Genomic DNA, 11,938 nt, shown 5'->3' with positions numbered 1-11,938 from the left:
CTGGCCAGCCCAGAGGAGCAGAGGCCTGCCCTGGCTAGCTCAGAGGAGCAGAGGCCTGCCCTGGCCAGCCCAGAGGAGCAGAGGCCTGCCCTGGCCAGCCCAGACACACAAGGGAGTTGGGAAAGTCAGCATGCTGAGATTCCTCCACCTTCACTCAGGTGAGCTGGATTCTGGGCCGAGGACCTGGAATGGAGCAGGAAAGCCACTCTTGGTGGGTGCTGGAGGGGTGGCCTGGGTTAGCAAGGAAGTCTTCAGGGACAGTCACTCTGGTGCAGCATGGCCTGGTGACCGTACCTCCAAGGACAGACATAAATGATGTGTGAGGCGAGGTCTAGTTCACATCACTGGGAGATGCGGCCACGTGGGCACCTGCTGAGGAAAGTCTCTCTGGATTTGCAGGTGGGTGGAAGGAAAGGAGTGTAGGGAGATTGAGAAGGTACCCCGCGTGGATGAAGTCTGCCTTCATAGAAACCACTTTTATTAATGCAGGAGCCATAGAAATTAAGGTATGCGAATCAACTGCTACCCTCCAAGGGGCTTTAAAGTCAACATTTCATAGAGCATTTGTTTACAGAAGTCAAAGCAGAGAGGTGAAGTGTCCCCAGATGTCTTCTCGGCCATTGTTGTTTCTGTTTCCGTTTTCTTTGGGAGAAGGGATAGGATCCATTTTGATTGTTCATCTTCAGAATGTTCAGCTTTGCTTATAAACCCCACATTTCTGTGAAAAGGATTTGTCTCCAGCACAGTAATAGACAGGAGAGAGAAATCCAAAGGCTCATTTATCTTTGGGAATGTCTATTCTCTACTGCTTTCCCCAAGGCTTGTGAGGGTCTCTTGGGTGCAGGAGAGGTTGGGGCTGAAGACTCAGGGGGCTGGGAGTGGTGCAGGTGATTGCTCCTGGTCCACACATTTATCAGAGCATGATTGAGACTTGCCAGTCTCAGAGCTGGATTACCGATTCAGCAAGGACTTCCTCTGCAATACTGACCAGCACTCGCTCTCTGTAGGTGCAGTGTTGGAGGTGGTCCCAAGCCTGTCTCCAAGGCTTTGATTCTGCAGTGGCTTCAGTGAAGGCAGGAGATGCAGGATGCAAATGGTACACATGTAGGAGGGACACTGATTTGCTGGCAGAGGAATGTTGGCTTTTGGGGGTTGAATCAAGATTCAACCTATAATCCCAGCTGCTTGGGAGGTGGAGGTCGGAGGATCAAGATCGCCAGTTCTCTCCAGCTTGCCTGGGGAAAGTTAGCAAGACCCAGACTCAAAACCAAATACAAATGTAAGAGCTGGGGTTGTGGTTCTGCTGCTAGAACAACTACTGAAATCCCTGGGTTCCACCCGCAGTACAGGAAAAAATGAAATAAAGCGAAATCCTACCAGGTCGCCAGCGCGAAAGCCATCAGAATGTTTTGAGAAGAGTTAAATTTTGACACTTTGGTTTAAAAGCACTGCTGCTAAAATGAACTGTGGATAAGTGATGCTTTCACAGAAGGACCAACTTTAGAGTATTCTTATTAATTTTGAAATTCTAATCTGCTTTGAATGTTTCTTGGTGTATGCAAACAAGAAAAACAAAAAGCACACATGGAGAGCAGAAGGCATTTCTTTTATGACCAGAGAGTTGGCTATCTCTTCAAGTGCCTATGGACCATTCTTACTTCTTCTGAGAAATCTCTCTTTAAGCCTATTAATTAATTGGATTATTATTTTTTCAGGATTTATTTCTAGGGGGTTTAATTTTTTTATTTCTAAGCATATTTTAGATATGAGGCCCTTGGGTGATGAATAGCTAGTAAAAATCTTCTCCCAGTTCATGGGTTTTCTATTTATCTTGTTATCTATTTATGCCCTTCATCTTGCAGAAACTCTTCTGTTTGATGTAATTCAATTTATCCAGTCTTTCATTGATTTATTGTGATTCTGGATCTTTACTAAGGAAGTTTTGACCTGTGCCTAGAAGCCTTAGTGTTTCCCTTATCTTTTTCTGCAATGTTTTTTTTTTAAATTATATCTGGCCTTAGCCTTTGATCCATTTTGAACTGATTCTTGTGCAAAGTAATATATAAGGATCTAGTTTCATTTCCTGCACATGGATAGAATCTTGCCAGCACCATTTGTTGAAGAGGCTCTTTATTGCAGCCTGCATTTTTGACTCCCTTATCAAGTATTAGGTGTCTATAGATCTGTGAGTTCATTTCTGGGCCTTTTGTTCTATTGGTCTCAGGCCTGTTCTTATGCCAGTACCAGGCTGTTTTGATTACTATGGCTTTGTGATAGACTTTAAAGTTTGGAATGGGTATTCCTCAAACATTGCTCTTCTTGCTAAGGATTGTTTTTGATGTTCAGGATCTTTTATTACTCTATATGAATTTTTGAATTGCTTTCTCTATTTCATTGAAGAATGTTGTTAGATATTGATGGGTATTGCATTAAATTTGTAGATTCCTTTCACCATGTTAATTCTTCCAATCCATGAACATATAAGGTTTTTCCATTTCTTTAAATTTGCTTCAATTATCTGGGTTCCGATGGGTCACACCTGTAATCCTAGCTACTCAGGAGGATAAGCAAGGTGGACTGTGATTCAAAGCCAGCCCAGGCAGGGAAGTCTGTAAGACTCTTATCTCTAATTAATCATAGAGAAAAAAGCCAGAAGTGTCACTGTGGATCAAATAAAAGAGCACTAGCCTTGAGCAAGAAGAAGTTAAAGACAGTGCCAAGCCAGCACCACTACTGGCAAAAATGAGCTTAAAAATGCTTCAATTATTGCATTCCAGTTGGAATAGCTATTATGGAAAAAACTAACAATAACAAATGCTAGAGAGGATGTGGCCAAGAGGGAACTCTAATACACTGTTGGTGGGAATGTGAACTCATTTAAGTGCTCCAGAAAGCAGTATGGAGTTTCCTCAAAAATCTACTCTATGACTTAGCGATTCCACTCCTAGGCATTTTCCAGTAGACTACAAACAAGGTCACACCAAAGCTACCAGCACAATCATGTTCATTGCAGCATTATTTACCATAGCCAAGATATGGAATCAGTTAGGATGCCCCTCAATGGATGAATGGATCAAGAAACTGTGGTATATATACACAATGGAAATCTATTCATCCATCTTAAAGAGTGATATTGTACTATTCATAAAGAAATGGACAGAATTGGAGAAACATAAGTTGCATTGTTTCCTTTATTTTTGGTAACTAGAATGTGCTTATAAACCTACAAGTAAACACACTGGATGGCAAAAGAAAAGAAATATACTGGGACATGATATATTATACAGATCTGTAGGCATTCACACCAAGTGAGACCAAAAGAGGATTTTTTTTTAAAAGAGAGGATCACAAGAGCGCTATAGATAGGTGCATCTAACCATGTAAAATAATGCTTATCAAAAAGAACTCCAGAACATGGAAACAACAGGTTCTTTTTTTTTTTTTACTATTTTATTTTGTTTTGTCTTGTTTGTTTATGTCTTTGGGAGGCTAAGGGGTTGGCACAGAAATGGAAGGACACAGGGTGAACAATGCAGCAGTGGTACTCATGGACATTATGTTGAAAATGAACTCTACAACTTGTGGGTAGAGACAGGAGGAAAAAAACTGGAAGAGAGTGAGGGAAGAGGTGACATTGTTTTTAAAAGTGTGCTCTTTACCTGACTTATGTAACTATAACTCCGTTGCACATCAACTTTATAATAACAATACAAATTTTTGTTTAGAAAGAAATCAGTTCTTTTCCACTTTACAAATCTATCCATTAAGGAGGTACTTGAAGCGGTGAGCTCCATAATTTATTTAGAATGTTGCCCAATGGTGGTGACATAAAACATTTCTAGATGCAGCTGGTGTAGGCATAAGTCAGGGAAACTGCCTGCACTGCAAATACCTCAGGCAGAATCCAGGCCTGGGCAGAGCCTCTGAGCAGAGCAAGGCAAAAGGATGTCCTTGTGAGTTCTGCAGTGGCAAACAGGGAAGCTGACTGGAATGGGGGGGGAAGAGTGCTTCTACCAGTGTGTGTGTGTGTGTGTGTGTGTGTGTGTGTGTGTGTTTACACATGGATACATGCTAGAAAGGGAAAAATATGCTCTTGGTTCAGGGAGGAGACCCAGGAAACCAAATGATGCTGAAAGTCCTTCCCGGTCTACACATCAACTGTGTGTGAACAGCTAGGGCAGTTCAGGCCTAGCATCTAGAGGAAAGGCTGTGAACTTGAGCTTCGCTCATCCTCTGGCCCAGGCAGGTGTGAAACCGCCACTTTGGGAGCAGCGTTACCACCGACAAGGCCTCCGTGGCCAGTGAACTTGGTGGCGGTAGAGCTCCACGGATGTATTCATCTCTTTACGAGTCATAGTGTTTATATCACATGGTACACTATCACCCAGCCTCTAATCAGCAGGTAACATTTTTGTGTTTTAGGAAGGCAAAATTCTTAATTCAATTTCTTTTTAAGTCTTTTTTACTAAGTGACTGTTTTCAGTGGCTAAGTTCTTAAAACATCACCTTACCTATCTCCGTCATCTGGGAGAAGATGGATGTACATGTTCATACCTTATAAATCACCCTAGCATGAACTAAATAGCTATCACTTTTTAAATTTCATTATACTTAATTATGTAAATCACCAAATCTCATTAGTAGGTTTGGTAACCCTTCCTCACTTCACTGTTCATGCTTAATTCAAGTAAATCAAGTAATTATAATTTTAATGTAATTTCAATGATTTTAATTGCAAGGAAATTATAATTTCAATTGTATTCCCAATTACAACTAGCTTTGCAGCCAATTCCATGGAGTGTGCAAAGATCCCAAATCTCAGCCTAATGGGTTAGGAATGGCCAACAGCTACAGTCCACAGAGTGAGTCGGATGCTGAGCTCCAGGGTGCATGGTCATGAGAAAGGCAGGGAACAGGAAAAGAATGCCTGCTGTTGTGGAATTCCAGTCGCAATGTGGTCTCCCCTCACAGGCACCACAGTGATTCAGCACCGCTGCCGCTGACCTGGATGGAGATAGAGTCTTCTGAAAATGTGCAGAGGGTGGAGAAATCCTGCAGCTACTGTCCACTGTGCAGGTTCAGTAGCTTCTACGTAAATACACATTCAAGATTAGATTCAGAAAGACACCGTGCAGATGCTCTGTCCCCTTCCAGAGTGCAATGATACATAGATGCATAACAACAGTTCACAGCATCGTAATTTAGTGAAAAGAACCACCAATCTATATACAGAGTGGGGGTCCCCAAATTTCTATAGATATCTGCATATACAACTGTGTAGATACATGCCTGCAATTCTAACCACTCAGGTATGAAGATAGGAGAATCTCCAGTTTAAGGGCAGCTATTTATCTAATATGTATCAGGTGCTGGGTTCAATCCCAATACCACGAAAAGAACAGGGAAAAATAGATCAAAGTATTTTCCTTTTGATACCAAAGTCATTGTTCTTTGTTTTTTGTTAGATGTCCCCAATCATCAAGGTCATCATGATTCCATAATTAATGCCACTCTCTCAAAGTTTTTACTGTCCTTTTGAATTTCACATCAGGCTTAGTTTCAGTTAATAACCATTTTGACTTCTGTTCAAAAGGACAGAAAATTCTGTAGATAATAAATGAACATTCATTCAAAAGACAACTCATGAAACAAGTTCACATTTAAAAATTTTAAATATTATAAGTATATAGTTATTAGAGAGGTGATGTACAGAGGGGTGACAGCTATATAAGTCAGATAGAGTACAATTTTTAGGACAATGTCACCCTTTCCCTAGCTCTTTCTCTCCCAACCCCACATCCAATATATATAGCTCTTTTTCAACATATAGTCTAGTGAGTAATAAAGGTTAGAAACTGCCTTTTAGAAAATTCCTCTTTGCTGGCTGTGCGGTAGCTTGGTAGCTCGCACCTGCAATTTCAAGTACTTGAGAAACTGAAATGGGAGAATGGTGATTCTAGAGCAGCTGAGGAAAATGGTGTGAGCCTATTTCAGAGATCAAGCTGGCTCTGGAGGACCTTCCTTTCATTTTAGTTATATAGAAGGCAGAGACGTGGGATCACTGTGTGAGGCCAACTCTAGCGTGAAACCCTGCTAATATTTCTTCATTTTAAAAAACGTCCTCAGTTTACAAACTTAAACAAGGCTACTGGCTAGCTTTAAATTTGTACTTAAAATGTTTTGGTTTATAGCTTTCAATTTTGCTGCAAAAAAATAGGATCCACGATGGGCTTGCCTGGCATTCTCTACCCCACCGGAGAGGCCCGGGCGTTCGGTTGCCCAGAGGGGAGAGACAAGCTCACCTGAAGTCTGAGGCATTTCTGCTGCGAAGTGCTTTCCATTTTACTTCCAGACGCTTCCCTGAAGCTGGAGAAGCATGGGACCCTGCCAAGGCAATGATCATGGTGTCAGAACCCAAACATTCATGTTTCTGTGGCAACCTGGGAGGCTGGCTTGAAGTTGGCTTGTGTTGGAAATCTCAGAGTTGGTGGGCAGAGGTGTCCAGTCACAAGAAGGAAGGAGTGTGGGACAGAACTCACCTGCAGCAGACTAGGCCTGGGAGCTACGTGTACCTTGTCCTCTTCCCAACGCTACATTTTCCCTGGTTTGCAATCCTTACCCCTTCGTGTATCTGGTGCGCACTCATACCATTTTGATCATTCTTCATGCTTGCTTTCCAGTATACCTTGAGCTTGTTTTCTGCCCACTTGTCTGGTTTATACTTAGTGTCTCTGTACACTGTGAGTATCAAGCTGCCAGTTATTTCCCCCCTTTCTTGACTGCACTGGGTGTGAACAGGCCTTGCGTGCTATGGCTGAGCCATGCCTCCAGCCCTCGGTGTGCACTGGGGCTCTCGAGATAGGGTCCCGTCTTTGGCCTTAGCCACCCACTGTAGCTAGGGTGACAGACTGTCCCAACCACATCCAATGCCTCCATTGACATGGAGGAACAACAGTCGTCCTGATCTCAGACTCCAACACAGCTGAGGTGACAAATGGGCACCAGTGCACCTATCAGTGGGTTGAGAAGAGCTTTCATGAGCTTCCAGAATTCTTCTTTTCGCAGGTTGGCCTGTGGAACCATCGTCTTCCAGGTATCAGCCTCTAAGTAGCCAGGATTACAGGTGTGAGTCACCAGTGCCCTGCTTCCCACCTACTTCTGTGTACATAAATACCAGTACTGGGACTTAAACTCATAGCCTGTGTTCTCATTTAGTTGTTTTTTGTTGTTTTTGTTGTTCAAGGCTGGTGCTCTACCACTTTAGCTGCGCCCCCACTTCCAGCCTTTTTGCTGATGAATTGGAGATAAGAATCTCATGGATTTTCCTTTCCATTTGTGTGGCTTAGAAACTTAATCCTCAGATCTCAGGCTCTTGAGGATTACATGCATTAAACACTGACATCCCTTGAATTTCTTTCACTGCCTGGTGCTTCCAGAGTAAAGACTGAGACATTATGTCGGATTATGTGTATAAACAAATAGATATAAATGTTCAGAGTCACTGATACAATAAAAACAATCAATTTTCATTGCTATAGAAAGGGATAGCTACAGTATTCTTGGCATGGTTTATTTATCTATCGAGTCCCTTAAGTGACCCTCTGGTCATGGATACAGTCAACATCCAGTCACTCAATCATTCATTCACTAGTCATTGCACATCTATTCTTCTGTGAACTGGGCTTGGCATCTTCATCTTCACAAACCCAGCTCAATCCTGGCTCCCACACAGTGCACTTCTCTGAGGATTATTATGAGGGGGAAAGTCAGGTTCCTGCCCAGCATGGAGGCATGTGCAATGGGAAATGACACATGACTCTCTGGCTACTTTCAGCCTACATGATTCCTTCAGGCTGCTTTCAGAATGCCTTTTCTTTGTGTGGTCCATATCCCATGCTCGTGGCTGAGCAGAGGAGGAAGAGATATCTATTCTTTTGGGCAAACTTTTTCCCCTCAGGAAGTGTGCTTGTCCAGGACACAGCTTGTTCATAATGAAGGTGTGTCAGCATTCACACACACAGGGGCCCGGCTCTCAAGGCATGTGATACATAGAGCCTGGAGGCCATGTTACCATAACTCCCACGTCAGGATGGATTGGGGGGCACTGTCAAGAAGTACACTGAATCACAAACAGGAGGTGGTCCATGCAGCACTTGTGCTTATTTGGACATGTTCTTGCATAGCCATACACAGGTGCCCTGTGCTCAGCCTCACAACACATATGCAGTACATGAGTGGGGTAAGAAGTAGAGAGAGAGAGAGAGCAGGTATTGGAGACAAATATCAACCAGCTCGGAACTCTCAATGCTCAATAGCCAGGGATTGCTTGGTAAGCCAGCGGTGAGAAGCACTGCATTGTGTGCAACCTGGGTGTGATTGGGCTCCACTCTGGTGTGCTTTATGGGCACATGGAGAGTGTGGGGCTTGCCCAGAGCTCTCTTCACTGTGGTCTGTCACAGTGTTCCAGCAAAGCTGTGCATTCCAGTGCTGCTTGCTGATCTCTGGGACAGCCCACTGGCTGCTCAACTTGGCATAGAAAATGAGTCTCCAGCTACTTACTTAGGCTTTACTCAGAGATCTTTCCCTGCCTGGTTATATTTGTATACCAGCAGCCTCATTTGAAGATCATTAGAACACATCTGTTAGAGTGAGAGATTGGCATGAAAAAAGACAGATCACTGTGCATAGGCACATTTGCACATACTCACATACAAATATACATGTGCGTGCGTGCACACACACACACTTAGCACAAATTACGGGACCATTTCTGGGAGTATATTCATGGGACTATTTTGACCCTTCTGATAGTCATTCACCACCTACTTACAAACAGTCTCCTCTGTCACTGGTCCTGCTTGCAGGACAGGCAGATGACCACATCCTGTAGGCTGACCATGTCCCAAGCCGTACAGAGCCAGGGTCCCTTAAAGCTAGCTGCCTCAGATTCACTATGGTGCTGTAAATGGTGATTCTCAGAAATGGAAGCCAATGGAAGGAAAGAACTCAAAGCCGAGCAATGGCCAGCACCTCCTTCAACAAGAAGGGAGAATCAAGGGCTAGATACACCAGGCCCCATGCTCTGAAGGGGTCACATCCCAATAAACCCGTTCTAAACTGGAAATGGGTTAAAGTTGATAATGCATTAAGTACACCGAAGCTACCAAACATCACAACTTACCTGCCCTTACTGCGCTCAGCACAACTGCGTGGGCACAAAGTTCTGACTGCGTCACATACTTGACTGAGCTCCCCGGCCACAGACAGAGAACACAGCAGTGCAGCTGGCTTTGCTCCTGCAGATCACACACTGCAGGCACACCCAGAGCCAGAGAAAGGGCAAACTCCAACTTCAAAGGATGCTTTCCACGGAAGTGTGTCATGAGGACACCATTTTTTTAAAGGAAAGAAATAATGCATTTAAGGAAAAATTCCCCAGTATCATAACTTGGGGAAGGACACTTGTTACCCTAAACATATCAGAGCATTTTCTTCAGGGTTCTGGTTCTGGACCCATGGCATGAAGTTCACGAAGAGACTCCATTTTCAAATGGAGGTAGAACATCGCGACAGGTATCTGTTGTGGAGTAGGTCAATGGTCAGGCAACCCAGCAGACAAGCTTTCCAAACTTGCTTCAGCCAAGTCTACATCATGCTTAGTAAATTAAAAAAAAGATAGAGGGCATATTGTCCCATGAATTTCGGGCATGCAGAGGGTTAATCTGCATGACAAATCCTTGCTTCATTTACGCACAGTTCCCAGACACAAACACAGTTGTACTGGCAAGAGATCTTACAGCTCTCTATGGAAACCGACCAAAAACCCCAACAGATTCCAAAGTGTGTGCATTACAAAGCGAATAGCATTTTATTTCCAGGCCAAAGCAATAGCAGGTGGGAAAGGGGTCAAGAATCAGAGTGGAAAAGTGAGCGGAATGTCATACTATAGTGAAGAACAGTTATAATATTCCCTGGAAGGAAATACGGAAAAGATTCTACCCATATTCCTCTTAAAAAAAACAAGCAAACAAACTAAACTTGGTTAATGAAGAAAAACTGCAAAAAGATGGAATTATGAATGAAGATGAGTGTACACTATGGAAGAAGAGAGCAGAGAGAAGAGCAGAGACAAATTACGTGACTGAATATTTGGGACCATTCACAAACCCAAATGTGGCTGGAACCTGCCATTTCCTGACTTTCAAAGCACCCAAACCTATCACTGTGTGATGCTTCTAAATAATACCAGCCAATATGTCACCTCGAAGGGGCCCTGTGGGGCTGTGCGCTGACATAGGGGACAGCTTAGTATTTTGGGGATGAGAGGATTCAGACGAACATGAGATATTATCAAAGTGAAACATGGCTGAAAGCCCTGGGACTCCAGTTGAGCGTTCCTTCTTCAGATGTCTACTGAATAGTTTAAATGGTTCCAACATGACTTTGAAGTTTTATTAAGGGTGACTGGAAGATGAAAAGCACAAAACAAAATTCATGCAGACATTAGAGGGAATAAAAGCTTAGCCAGTTGTAATGATGTGACATTGTTTCAATTATTGGAGGCCCTTAAAAATAATTTTATTAAAAAAATTTTCAATTAAAGGCACCTAGCAAGAATCAGAAAGCAAAGAATCAGAATTCTATTGCTAATAATTATCAGCTACCATTTTTTTACAACTTGGTCATAGTCTATTTTAAGACATAAGATTAAAAATCTTTATAGATAGAATTAGTGCTGTGCATTTCCAACTCCTGTAAGGAGGGATAGAAATAATCAGAAGAAATGACCCAAAAAGTTCTTGTCTGATGTTTTAAAGTATGTGCACAGATGTATTTCTAGTGTTCATAGTAAGATAGCGTGTGACATTAGGGGTGTGCATATTCAGTGTCTGTTATTAGTCAATGGATGAGAGTGTATTTTTGGTATTTCCTTTGCTTTTCACTCACAGTAGTGTTTCTGAGTTGCATCTGTACTAATACAGCACATTAGACACAGCAGCGGAGTCCTGCATCACAACTAGTGCCGTGTGGTTCATCTATTCTCCACTGGAGATCATGTGTTCGTTTCCAGCTTCTCTGTATCACTAAGTGATATACAGAGTGATACACGCTCTCATCCACACACACCGGTCCTGGGTGCAGAAGCAGTTGTTCCTTCTGCAAATGGAGGTGCCGCTCACAGCCTGGGCACATACCCGAACACTGCAGGATGCTGATGTACCGTTTCCATGATGTCAGATTGTCTCCACTGCCTATAGGCAGAGCACTCGTATTTCTTCCTGCTCTCTGGTCAGCACATGGTTCTCTCCAGGTTGTATCTCCTCATCTGCCTCCTTGGCACAGAAGGAACTTCCTTATACTCCAGTGTGCATTTCTCTGGCTATAATACATTCACAGACATGGTATTTTTTAGAAATTATCTTTTAAGTTCTTATACAAAGGAGTTTCAATTCAACATGTCAGGTTGTGAGTACAGTGCATCTGGATCCATGTCACCCCTTTCAGACGTGATAGATATTGCTTACTGATTGTAAATGTCTTCCTCCATTTTGCACACACTTCTTTCCTATCACATGTGCTGAGGGAGTCCTGTCCTTCCTGACCTTGCCTGTCATGAGTATGTTAAACAGGTATGCTTCATTCAAATGTGGGAGCTTTATATTTTGAAATAATCTAATTGACCAGTTTTTATTACTTAAGGCTATTCTTGTATAGTTTAAAAACTAGAGCACATTACAGAAGGATAACTTTGTAATCTCAAAAATGAGGAGTAGATATTCAGTGTTGATTTTTTTACATTGAACTTAATTCTACTGGAATTGTATAAATTAGGATTGTAATTTTATTTTATTTTTACTAACAACTAATGTTTTATATTTCTTCCTTCCTTCCCCCCTACCTCCTCCTCCTCCCCCCACCTCCTCCTCCTCCTCCCCCC

This window comes from Dipodomys ordii, unplaced genomic scaffold (genome assembly GCF_000151885.1).
Source record: "Dipodomys ordii isolate 6190 unplaced genomic scaffold, Dord_2.0 Scaffold21, whole genome shotgun sequence".
Lineage (NCBI taxonomy): Eukaryota > Metazoa > Chordata > Mammalia > Rodentia > Heteromyidae > Dipodomys > Dipodomys ordii.
The sequence above is the reverse complement of the archived record's forward strand: the minus strand, read 5'-3'. Positions refer to the sequence as shown.